The sequence below is a fragment of the Saccostrea echinata genome, unplaced genomic scaffold (genome assembly GCF_033153115.1).
Source record: "Saccostrea echinata isolate AGI-Se365-2 ecotype Australia unplaced genomic scaffold, CSIRO_AGI_Sech_v1 ptg000011l, whole genome shotgun sequence".
Classification (NCBI taxonomy): Eukaryota; Metazoa; Mollusca; class Bivalvia; order Ostreida; family Ostreidae; genus Saccostrea; species Saccostrea echinata.
In genome coordinates this window covers 2394456-2408019 of record NW_026889760.1, presented here as the reverse complement: position 1 = coordinate 2408019, position 13564 = coordinate 2394456, and positions in this window count along the sequence as shown.

The following is a 13564-nucleotide window of genomic DNA, read 5'->3' as shown; positions in this document are numbered from 1 at the left end:
GTTTTCTCCTTTATTTATATTATATTCTATGAAATTTTTATGTAATATAATTGTGACATAAGAAGTCATGTTAAAATTTATCAAAGTCTGTGTCTATCTTCAACCAAATGTGTTGATAACGCATTTAATCAATTAACTTTATATTAATCATTTATATTATGATATACATTAAACAAACAAGATTTATGAATGAATGTTCATATATTGATTTGAATTTGTTTGTTTGTTTTTTTTTTTTTAATAATTTATTGTATTTTCAATGGTTTTGTTTATATGAATTTGTTTATATGTGCTTTAAAGTGCTCTTAATGTTTATATAAACTGACAAACCATACATGTATATGTGTTGTTGTCACAAAAGAGAAATAATGGTTCTTCTCAAGTTGAGAAAACCAAAATATTGGTACATTGTACATGAGGTACAATATTAATATCATATACATGTCAGATCCTTGACATATATACATTTTATTAAACAAAGGTCAGAGGTACGTATGCAATACTACAGCATGACAGGAAGTGGAAAGAAACAAACAAAAAATCAAAAAGGACATGCAGCATCATAAATTTTCATAATAAACATTAGGCCAAAGTTTTTATTTTTTTTTTGGTTTACGATTTTCTGTCTCAAAAAAATGCATTGGGTGGTCGAAAAATAAAAATAATTTAGGATTCAACAATTTCATTTTAAAATAACAGCAATGTTTATTTTAATAAAAATAATACACGTCAATAGTACTTTTAAGTTTTTTTGTCTAGATCACATAACTCTTTTTATTTAATTTTAATTCATTTCTAACTTTAGACTGAATGTCATTTTCATTTACATATAGTTCTGATTTTTGTCTGTCAATCAGTGCATGGTTCATGATGTTCAACATTTTGTGCTCTTCAGTGATATGTGATGTGTTATAAGCCTTGGTATCCCCACAAACTAAAATATAAGGATCCAAATTCAAGTTAAATTTAGATTGAAGAAAAATACAATTTAAGTGTTTAACAATATTAAAAGTAATTGACTTTGAAATAAAGGTTATAATAATTTGATCATGCAGCTATCAAATTTAATGTTCAACCTGCGGCAAAAAAGCCTAATAATTTCTCAATGAAGTCCTTCTTTAAATGTTTGTTATGTACTTGCACAGTAGGCAATGCTCATTATTTATTAGTAATTCAAAGAGCTTGAATCTCAATTGAGTATGAAATTTGCAAAGATTTGTATGTTGAATTTACTTCTATAAACTAACAAATGTTTTATACACATTTGAATTTATCCAGTGAAATACCAGTCAACGTTACTTCAACTAAGATGTATCTCTCAACACTAAATTGGCCTAACTATTATCCATGGATTTATCAGCCTATTTTGGGAAACACCATTTTTGGGGAATTGGGAAAAAATTATCGGCTATTTGATGAAATTGCAATTTTTTTTTAAAATGTTGCTTAAATCATGTACTCAGGGGTAATTCATTTAACATTTCAGCACGAACTCTAATTTGGGCAACCAAATGACAATTAAATATGGACCATCTTATTCGTACAAAATCAATTTTGAATAATAGACTAATAAAAGTAAAATGGACTTCAATTAGTATAAAGCATTTATACAACTTAGGGTAGTACATGTACATGTGTGTATGAGGTTTCAATTTAGATCATTATAGTATCTGTTTCTGGAGATTATAAACCTCCTGCAAAAAATTATACTAAGTACACATTTTCTAAAAGTCCTCTTTTAATATGTATTAATGCATTGAAAATAATTATATTTTTCTAATATGCCTTAAGTCTTTACCATTAACTCGCAGATCAAATGAGTAGGTGGAAATAACTTAATAAATCTATATAATTACACAATATCATCATTTTTAGAAAAACAGAGGAAATTCGGATTTAAAGTTGGCGATGTTTTTACAGTGTTTTTAAACATCTGTTATGACTGTAGCTTTGCTAAATGAGTTAAATATATTAAAATTACAGACAATCTGACAATTTTACTTAGTGTTTTTCCAAGATAATTAAAAATAAAAGCATTGTTCACCAATTGAGAAAAAATACTGCCAAATTGGGAAAAAACTGAACTCATTTTCAATTGAGAATGGGCCGAACTTCGGCCCCTGAGAAGGCACTGATAATATTATCTATAGGTGTATCCGTGTCTGCTAGGTCGATCAGGGTTGGACATACACTCTCCAATATTACTGTTCAGCATATCGTCCACCATCTGCTCCCTCCTGCTGGGCAGAGGACCTGGCTAGAGAGATTAACTGTGCCTCCTGCTGTGACGATGCAGAAATTATCATAACAGGTGATTTCAATGTAGACTTATTCAAAGAACCCCCACAAAGTTGGACATATGCTTTAGAAGAGTATGGGTTTTCACAATTAATCAAAGCACCAACCAGAGTAACTAATACCTCAAGTACCCTTATAGATCACTTTTATACTAATAAACCAGAAAACATATATGTGAAAATAATGTTCCTTTTATTGCTATCTCTGATCACTACCCTATATGTGCTACTAGAAAAACTAACTGCATGTTAAACAAGAGGCCCAAGGTCCTTAACGGTCACCTGAGTATAATACAACAATTTAGAAGTTAAATACACTGAGGGATGAAGCTTTGTTGCCCTAAAGCAAGAGAAGTAGGAAGATCAGGATCAACAAAATAATTAGTCTAGTATTCAGTATCAACTCATTACTTAAGTTCTAATCTGTCCCCCACTTAATATTATCACCATGTAGACTATTAACAAACTATTAGTGCTTCTGTACTATTTTTAAACCCATATTAAGACCTCTAGCATTGACCTCTCTTATGGTCTTTGAAGAACTTTTAATAAGATAAGTTATTTTTGTCTCGTTTTTATTTATCTATTACTTACAGGTCTACCTGATTATTAAAATTAAGAAAGTACTTTTTGAATTATACAATAAACATTCTTGCATAATTATCTTATTCTATTAACCTTTCAAAAACATTATTTACAGTGATTAATTATCAAAGATGAATGGAAAAGGGGAATAACTTCTCTCAGTAGAATACAAATTAATAGAGCCCTGCCCAGGATCAGAATGCTTAGACGAATTGTCCAGATGTTCAAAAATCTGGTAGAAATACGCTTACTTATATCATTTAAACTTTTACTCAGTTTGCTTTCGATATGCCCAGAAGCAGAGAAGAATTTCACAGGTACAATGCATTTTCACTACAGATTCAACAAAGCCTTACCCTAACACCAGAACCCAAGACCAAAGGTCAAGAAATTTACAAATTTGGAAAAGTTACCCTCATCATCATAACTATGGACTTCAAAGAATTAACACTTTTCCACTATATTATCAAAAGCCCCCCCCCCCCCCCTTCCTCGTTATGCCAGAACGCCTGACCCTAGGACCACAAGATTTAAAAATTCTGTTCGAAGCTCCCATCTTCATCATAGCTAAGCAATTTATTTATCAGCTCAACACTAAGGAGCATACAGGATTAGTTAATAATTAATTAATAGAATTAATGCATTTTCACTATATAATCAATAGAGCCCCCCTCCCCCCTCCTCAAGAACCCCAAAAACTGAGGCCATGTATTTAAAAATTTTGGAAGAGGCATCCTTGCCTATCATAAACATGCACTTAGTTTGTTTAAATAATCTCCAGTAGCAAAGAAGAAGATTTTCATAGAATCAATGCATTTTCACTATATAGTCGATAGAGCCCCGCCCTAACACCGGAACCCCTGACCCTGGGGCCATGAAATTCACAATTTTTAAAAAGGCATCCTTATGCATCATAACCATGCACTTAGTTTGTTTAAATAATCTCCAGTAGCAGAGAAGAAGATTTTCAAAGAATCAATGCATTTTCACTATATAATCAATAGAGCCCCACCCTAACACCAGAACCCCTGACCCTGGGGCCATGAAATTCACAATTTTTGAAAAGGCATCCTTATGCATCATAACCATGCACTTAGTTTGTTTAAATAATACCCAGGAGCAGAGAAGAAGATTTTCAAAGAATTAATGCATTTTCACACCAGAACCCCTGACCAAGGGGCCATGGCTTTCACAATTCTGGAAGGGGCCCACCTCCTCATCATAACTATGTACTTAGTTTATCACCTTAATGCCCAGGAGCAGAGGAGAAGATTTTCAAAGAATTAATGCATTTTCACTAGATAGTCGATAGAGCCCCGCCCTAACACCAGAACCCCTGACCCTGGGGCCATGAAATTCACAATGTGGGAAGAGGCTCTCTTGCTGATCATAACTATGTACTTAGTTACTTAATTTAATACCCAGGAGCAGAGAAGATTTTCAAAAAATTAATGCATTTTCACTAGATAGTTGATAGAGCCCCGCCCTAACACCAGAACCCCTGACCCTGGGGCCATGAAATTCACAATTTTTAAAAAGGCACTCTTGCTCATCATAACTATGTACTTAGTTACTTTACTTAATACCCAGGGGCAGAGAAGAAGATTTTCAAAGAATTAATGCTTTTTCACTGTATAATCTATAGAGCCCCGCCCTAACACCAGAACCCCTGGCCCTGGGGCCATGACATTCACAATTTTGAAAGAGGCACTCTTGCTCATCATAACCATGTACTTAGTTACTTTATTTAATACCTAGGAGCAGAGAAGAAGATTTTCAAAGAATTAATGCATTTTCATTATATAATCAATAGAGCCCCACCCTAACACCAGAACCCCTGACCCTGGGGCCATGAATTTCACAATTTTGGAAGTGGCACTCTTGCTCATCATAACTATGTACTTAGTTACTTTATTTAATACCCAGGAGCAGAGAAGAAGATTTTCAAAGAAATAATGCACTTTCACTATATGATCTATATAGCCCTACCCTGGGGCCAGAACCCCTGACCCTGGGGCCATGAATTTCACAATTTTGGAAGAGGCACTCTTGCTCATCATAACTATGTACTTAGTTACTTTATTTAATACCTAGGAGCAGAGAAGAAGATTTTCAAAGAATTAATGCATTTTCACTATATAATCAATAGATCCCCGCCCTAACACCAGAACCCCTGACCCTGGGGCCATGAATTTCACAATTCTGGAAGAGGCACTCTTGCTCATCATAACTATGTACTTAGTTACTTTATTTAATACCCAGGAGCAGAGAAGAAGATTTTCAAAGAAATAATGCACTTTCACTATATGATCTATATAGCCCCACCCTGGGGCCAGAACCCCTGACCCTGGGGCCATGAATTACACAATTTTGGTAGAGGGCTTAATGCTTATTACAATGATGCCAACAGTTTGACTGCTTGATGTCCAGGAGTAAAGAAGAAGATTTTTAAAGATTGCATTATTTTTGGTGGTTTTAGCCCCACCCCTCAGGCCCCAGGGGGGCAGGGACCATGAAATTCACAATTTCTGTTCCCCTTTACCCATAGATGCTATATGCCAAAAGTGGTTGAAATTGGTTAAGCGGTTTCAGAGAAGAAGCTAAAAATGTTCAAATGTTAACGCACGACGCACGCCGACGGACGAGAACGGATAGCAATAGGTCACCTGAGTGACTCAGGTGACCTAAAAAAGGAAATCACACAGAGATTCAATATCGAGACTTTAAAAAGTTTAATGAAAAAAACTTCCTACAAGACTTGAAAGATGTAAATTTTAATCACCTCCTCTAAATGCATGATCCAAATGAAATACTTACAGAATTTTATGAATTATTCAACAGTGTTCTTGACAAACATGCACAAATTAAAACGAAACGAATAAAGAGCGAAATCCGACCTAAATGGCTAACACAAGAAATCAATGATGCTAGACACTTGCGCGACTTTTATCACAAAGAAAGGGATATGGAAAACTATAGACTGTATCGGAACAAAGTCGGTCTTCTGATAGACAAAGCAAAATCTTCATTCTACAAAACGGCAATTGAGAAAAGTTCAAATCCAAAAGAAATATGGAATTATCTAAATCAATTATCCTCAAAATCAAACAACTTAACTCCTTCTTATGTGTTTTCTAACGGTGCTATTGTTGATGACTTACAGGACATAGTGAATGCTTTCAATATCCATTTTACGGAGGTATCCAAACTGTAAACTATAGTTAACGATTCGTTAACTGTAGTTTGCATTTGTAAAACTATATTTAACGGTTGTATACTGTAGTTTACGAATGCTAATCTATGTTTATCTGTCTGTAAATAAACGTTAACAATAGATTTTGCTGATAAATATAGATTCTCATATGTAAACTATAATTTGCATTCGTAAACCATAGTTAAGAGTTGTTAATCAAAGTTTTACAAATCGTAAAACTATATTTATCAGATAAATTATGTTTTACATTCGTTAACTATAGTTTTCGGTCGTAAGCTATAGTTAACTGTCATTTATACTCACAAACTATATTTAACAGACGTAAACTATACTTATCGATCGTAAACTATAGTTTTGAGAGCTAAACTATGATTCACATTTGCCAATCATAGTTTATCTATGGCACGCCAAATTCACAAAAATGAGCTAATCATAGTTTCACAGTTGATAAACTAGGTTTATCGACTGTAAACTATAGTTTACAGACCGTAAACTATAGTTAACGATAATAATCTATATTTCACATATGTAAACTATAGTTTACACGATAATCTATGTTTCACAAGCGTAAACTATAATTAACACGGAAAACAATCATTTGCTACTGCAAAATATAGTTTATCTGATAAATATAGTTTCACGATTTGTAAACTATGATTTACAACTCTAAACTATACTTAACAAATGTAAATTATAGTTTAGGCTTTGTAAAGTATACTTTACAGACATACAAAGCGCCAAATTCACAAAAATGCGATAAACAGAGTTTTACACTTGAGAAACACAGTTTAGGAACAGAATCTCTTATTTTGTATCGGAGATGCACATTTTTCTGTGAAACTAGATTTCACGACTCTAAACCATAGTTTACGATCAAAACCATAGTTAACAATAGTTTTTTTTTGTAAATTATAGATCGGCTAATCCTAGTTACAGCATTATAAGATTTTGCTATGTTACGACAATTGTTGTTAAATATATATGCATGTATATTTCTTGTTGGCGTTATAAGTAAATGTTCTATTATTTTAAAGCAAATCTAGTTGGAAATAAAAAGAAAAATGACTGGAAAATTATTGATTAAAATTTTATTTTTTTGATTTAAAAGAGAAAAATAGAGACCGAAATGCGTGATCTGTCATTAATAAAATACATGTATATCTTATATTCATCTGTAAATAAAGACATAACACAGTACATGTAACATTGCAGGCGCGGAATTTATTTTTCAACAACCGAATTTTCTTCATACATAAATAAAAGTAGCCTTTCACGGAACAAACACAACAAATATTTGGGACTTCTCTCTCATTCTCTCTCTCTTAAATTCAAAGCCCCCACAACCCTATCTATATCCGCCACTGCATTTCCTCTCTTTCAGTTTCTTTGTTTTGGTGATGAGATGTGGCGGGAAAATGCTTGGCACATTGTAAAACGCGCTTCACCCTCCTCTGCTTGAGCAAAAATCTCGTAATATTCTGTCTTTTAAAAAATTAAAATTTTATCATATTTCTAAAAATTTCCCCATAGGAAATGTATATATACACGACATTTTAAAACAAATACAATTAATCCTGTTTAAATAGAGAAAGTAATATTGATAATATATAACTCGGTCTTTGCTTTAGATAATGCCCAACACGTGTCCTTAATATTCTCCGCACTGATAAAACCTATACCACATTATTGCTTCTCGCGATTGGTGCCGCGAAATTTCGAATTGAAAACTATCGTTAACAGTTAACAGGTGTTTAGATTCATAAACTATATTTAACAACTCTTAACTATAGTTTACGAGTGTGAATTATATTTTATTACGATAAACTATGATTGGCAAATGTGAATCATAGTTTAGCTCTCAAAACTATAGTTTACGATCGATAAGTATAGTTTACGTCTGTTAAATATAGTTTGTGAGTATAAATGACAGTTAACTATAGTTTACAACCGAAATCTATGGTTAACGAATGTAAAACATAGTTTATCTGATAAATATAGTTTCACGATTTGTGAAACTATGATTAACAACTCTTAACTATAGTTCACGATTCTAAATTATAGTTTACAGATGTGAATCTATGTTTATCAACAAAATCTATTGTTAACGTTTAATTACAGACAGATAATCTTAGATTAGCATTCGTAAACTATAGTTAACAACCGTTAAATATAGTTTTACAGATGAAAACTATAGTTAACGAATCGTTAACTATAGTTCACGGTTTGTAAACTATAGTTTACAGTCGATAAACCTAGTTTATCAACTGTGAAACTAAGTTTCGCTAATTTTTGTGAAATTGGCGTGCCATATTTATCGTCATAAACTATAATTCACACTCGTAAACTATAGTTAAGAGTTGTTAAATATAGTTTATGAATATAAACACCTGTTAACGATAGTTTTTAATTCAAAATTTCGCGGCACCAATCGCGAAAAGGAATAATGGGATCAGAGCAGAGAATATTAAGGACACGTGTTGGGCATTATCTAAAGCAAAGACCGAGTTATATATAATCAATATTACTTTCTCTATTTAAACAGGATCGATTGTATTTGTTTTAAAATGTCGTGTATATATGCATTTCCTTATGATAAAATTTTAATTTCTTAAAAGACAGAATATTACGAGATTTTTGCTCAAGCAGAGGAGGGTGAAGCGCGTTTTACAATGTGCCAAGCATTTTCCCGCCACATCTTATCCAAAACAAAGAAACTGAAAGAGAGGAAATGCAGTGGCGGATCTAGATGGGATTGTGGGGGTTTCAACGTCCTCCTTTGAATTTGTGTGTGAGAGAGAGAGAGAGAGAGAGAGAGAGAGAGAGAGAAGTCCCAAATATTTGTTGTGTTTTACTAAAATAAATGTTCCGTAAAAGGCCACTTTTATTTATGCATGAAGAAAATTCGGTTGTTGAAAAGTAACAAGATCGAAAAGCCCCCCCCCCCCCCTATTTTTCAGGTTTTTTTCTTGAATTGTTTTTTAAAAATATGCATATATTCTCCTATGTTTCGGATTGAGTGAAATACGTCAAAAACGGAGAGCTCCTTATTTAACAGCCTGCCATTTCACTTGTAAGCATTATCCATGCGAACGCAGTTTTGAAATCCAGATATTTGACTATATAAGACACAATCCAAAGCCAAGCAAATTCGTCTTAACCATGAATAAATTCCGCGCCTGCAGTGTTACATATGCACTGTGTTATGTCTATATTTACAAATTAATATAAGATATACATGCATTTTATTAACAACAGATCACGCATTTCAATTTGTTGCCTCATAAAAGGAACAATTGCATGGCCGATTTGCGGCCGATTTTTGACGCTTGCGCTTGCTTATATATTTAACATTTTATATATTTAACAACAATTGTCGTTACATAGCAAAATCTTATAATGCAGTAACTATAGGCTTAGCCGATATATAATTTACAAAAAAACTATTGTTAACTATAGTTTTGATCGTAAACTATGGTTTAGAGTCGTGAAATCTAGTTTTACGGAAAATTGTGCATCTCCGATACAAAATAAGAGATTCTGTTCCTAAACTGTGTTTCTCAAATGTAAAACTATTGTTTATCGCATTTTTGTGAATTTGGCGCTTTGTATGTCTGTAAAGTATACTTTACAAAGCCTAAACTATAATTTACATTTGTTAAGTATAGTTTAGAGTTGTAAATCATAGTTTACAAATCGTGAAACTATATTTATCAGATAAACTATATTTTGCAGTAGTAAATGATTGTTTTCCGTGTTAATTATAGTTTACGCTTGAGAAACATAGATTATCATGTAAACTATAGTTTACAGATGTGAAATATAGATTATCATCGTTAACTGTAGTTTACGGTCCGTAAACTATAGTTTACAGTCGATAAACCTAGTTTATCAACTGTGAAACTACGAATAGCTCATTTTTGTGAATTTGGCGTGCCATATTCTACCTTCAAATAATTACTGTTTGACTGTTTGGGGAAATGCACCCCAAAACAGTATTGAAAGAATATTTAAATTACAAAAAAGGGCCGCTAGGATTATTCTCGATGCAAGTCCTGATTCTTCCTCTAAACCATTGTTTGAGAAACTTGGCTGGCTGACAGTTTATGAGCTATTTGATCTATACAAATACATTTTATTATTCAAAATATTCAATGGTATGACTCCTGAATATTTTTGTGAGTTATTTGAATTTCACTCTTCAACTTCTTATAATCTGCGATCTGAATCAAACTACCATCTTAGATTACCAAAATTCCGTACAAACATATTTAAGACCTCTTTTCAGTACTCAGGTGTACATCTATGGAATAAACTACCACAACAAATCAGGCTTTCTCAGTCTCTACAAGCTTTTAAATGTAAGGTAGAAAATTACATTGTTAGCCGTCGAATAAATATCTGAGCAAATATTTCAATAATTTTTTTCTTTCTTTTCAATTTACTACATGTATTTATATTTAAATACTTGTGTTTATGATTGTTTCTTGTTTATATGTAATTATTATCGGACAAAGACAAACTCTGTGTTCATACTTCTGAGACTGTAATCATATGGACTGCAACATGTTAATTTGTATATTTGTATATATATATATAATTATATGTATCTGTACTTAATATCTAGAAGGCCCTGGGGAAGAATAGTGCATGCGCTAACCAGGTTACCTTCTTTAAATAAAGTATTATTATTATTATTATTATTATTACGGTATGAATTTAGCCAACTGAGACATTGCAATTGGAGAAAGGGATCATTTATCCAAGATTTTATTCACTTTTCCATGCAGAAAAAGTTCTTTAAGTGTGTGTCATTGCTTTCAGTGAGGAATTACCTTGTTACATGACAGAACCGCCATTTTTGGTTTGCACATGTGTTTATTTGCGGTCACCTAAATATTTGTAAAGGTCTCATATATTTATAAGCGCTTATTTGACTAAGATGCATTCTAAAATTTAAAACCCACCAGTTCAGCTGAGAAAAATCCGGAAATATATGTCGGAAAAAGACATTATTTTTATTTTCATGATTTGTGAAAATTAGGGTCGGCGGAATCGTAAACCAAACGAAAAAAAAACTTTGGCCTTGTAGTTTTTTAGCAACAATAACCATTGTACTCAAGAGAAGAAGAGAATTTTGGGAGACAAAGAATGAATTAAGAAAAATTCTTTGTCATTTAGATTATACCTCCTCTCTGCTATCATGAAGGGGGAGTTTACATGGTAATAGAGATGGATGCTCAATATTGAGTCACTGATAATGATATATATATACCCGGTAGTGTATGTCTATAAAAACAGGATTTAACATCATTCTACATAATATTCCTCCTTCTGTCTGCTCTAGCTCTACAGTAACCGTATGTTCATGCAATCATCATCAGTGACATTGTCCCACATTTAAAATCATCCAAAAAAGATCATTTCCATTACTGCATTGGGTCTCTTCACAGGCATTTTGTTTTTAGCTCACCTGAGCCGAAGGATCAAGTGAGCTTTTCTGATCACTTTTTGTCCGGCGTCCGTCCGTCTGTCTGTAAACTTTTAACATTTTCGACTTTTTCTCAAGAACCACTGGGCCAATTTCAACCAAACTTGCCACAAAGTATCCTTGGGTGAAGGGGATTCAAGTTTGTTCAAATGAAGGACCATGTCCTCTTTCAAGGGGAGATAATAAAGAATTAGTGAAAATTTAGAATCAAGTTTGTTCAAATCATGACCCCCGAGGGTAGGGTGGGGCCACAAAGGGGGATCAAAGTTTTACATAGGAATATATAATAAAAAAAATCTTAAAGAAGAGGGAATGTGTTGGGGGCTCCACAATGCATATGATTACAAGGATCTGATATGTGAATCTTTACATTCAACAAATATCAAGGCATCATTAGTTGGTTTTTTTTTTAAATTATTTTATTTTTGTACAAATAGTACTTGTAACAAAACAAAGAACGATTTCCTGGTCCATGAATAACCATGGCTGTTTATCACTGACCAAAAACAATATTTATGGAAGAATGTGCTACTGTCATTGTTACAAATTTCACGACATCTATTTATTGCGAGGTGTGTCAGGGTTGCTTTATCAACTGTTCATTGTTATAAACAAGATTTAAATTTACAGAATATGTGTTTTGTCATGCGACATGTAATTTAAAGAATGTTCAAAAAACAATTATTTTGTACCTCTTTAAAAAAAATGAGACGTATTTTTCACCCTCCCCAAAAGAGTCCCTCCAACTTACCTGTAAATTCGACACCAAGAATTATCCTATTATTCTTTTTGTGGTTAAAAAAAGAGAGAGATACATGTATTTACATCTTTTTATTAAATTCTTTTCAGGATGGATCTTTTTTTAGTCAATGGGTAATGGTAAATACGAATAATATACCCCGGTACTTCCATCCAAAAATCGAACTTTTTGGATATACTCGTAGAACAGTGTACATAGCCTAATGGATGGAAATTTCAACAATGCAATCAACTAGATATCAAACCGTACTAAATTCAACATGATATAGTTATGCTCTTATGCTAAAATGTGCATAGTCTGCATTAAACAGTGTTAAAATGCTTGCACACGTTTACGTGTATTTTATTACGATAAGCTCAAAAATAAAATTCCAAGAATATGTGAAAATAGGAAAGCACCTAGAAAAGTTCATGAATTAAGATAAAACTGCGCAGAATATTCACCTGAGAGTACCTTTAAAAAAAAGGAAATGTAAAATTTATAGATATTCTATCAAACCTCTTATAGTACAGATATAAAAATGGTTTAGTTTCACTTTTCGATTCAGGATTAATCATAAAAATTGCACACCTCACCTAATGGAGTGGCTGTATTTTCTGTGCACTTTTGGTGTTTCTCTTTGGTATGCATATGCAACAGAGCATTTACGTGAGTATATGGTTTAAATTTTATAACAAATTTGATTTTAAAAATTGACGTGATTTTTAATAGTCTTCAGTAGTTGCAGATGCAGACAATGTGGAGGCAGCGACTGCTCCTCGTCCTTCTGACAATTAATGTTGATAAGTATCTCTATTTTCTTAGGAAAGGTAACTCTCTCTCTCTCTCTCTCTCTCTCTCTCTCTCTGTGTTACTAATATTTTTCAGCTTTGAGCTGGATACCCCTCTACGAAAACCTATTAGGATCAATCTATGGAGAAACAGGCGTTATATAACGCCTTTTGAGAAGGCGTAATAACGCGAAAAAGGCGTTATACCGTCGTTTTACCAGTTACGAATATTTGCCAGTATCGAATATTTTTTAATCTAATTATTCTTGACAAACATAGTGACAGGTTTAAAAATTTCTTACTTAGTAAATACAATAAAAGGATGAATATTCTATCCCCGTGTTGTGTCTATGTAACATCTGCATCTATTTACAATTTGAAACAATGACCCACATTTGAGCACTCGCAAGTGCAAGTCAGAGAAAACGAAAGTGCGTGAACAAACGCGTC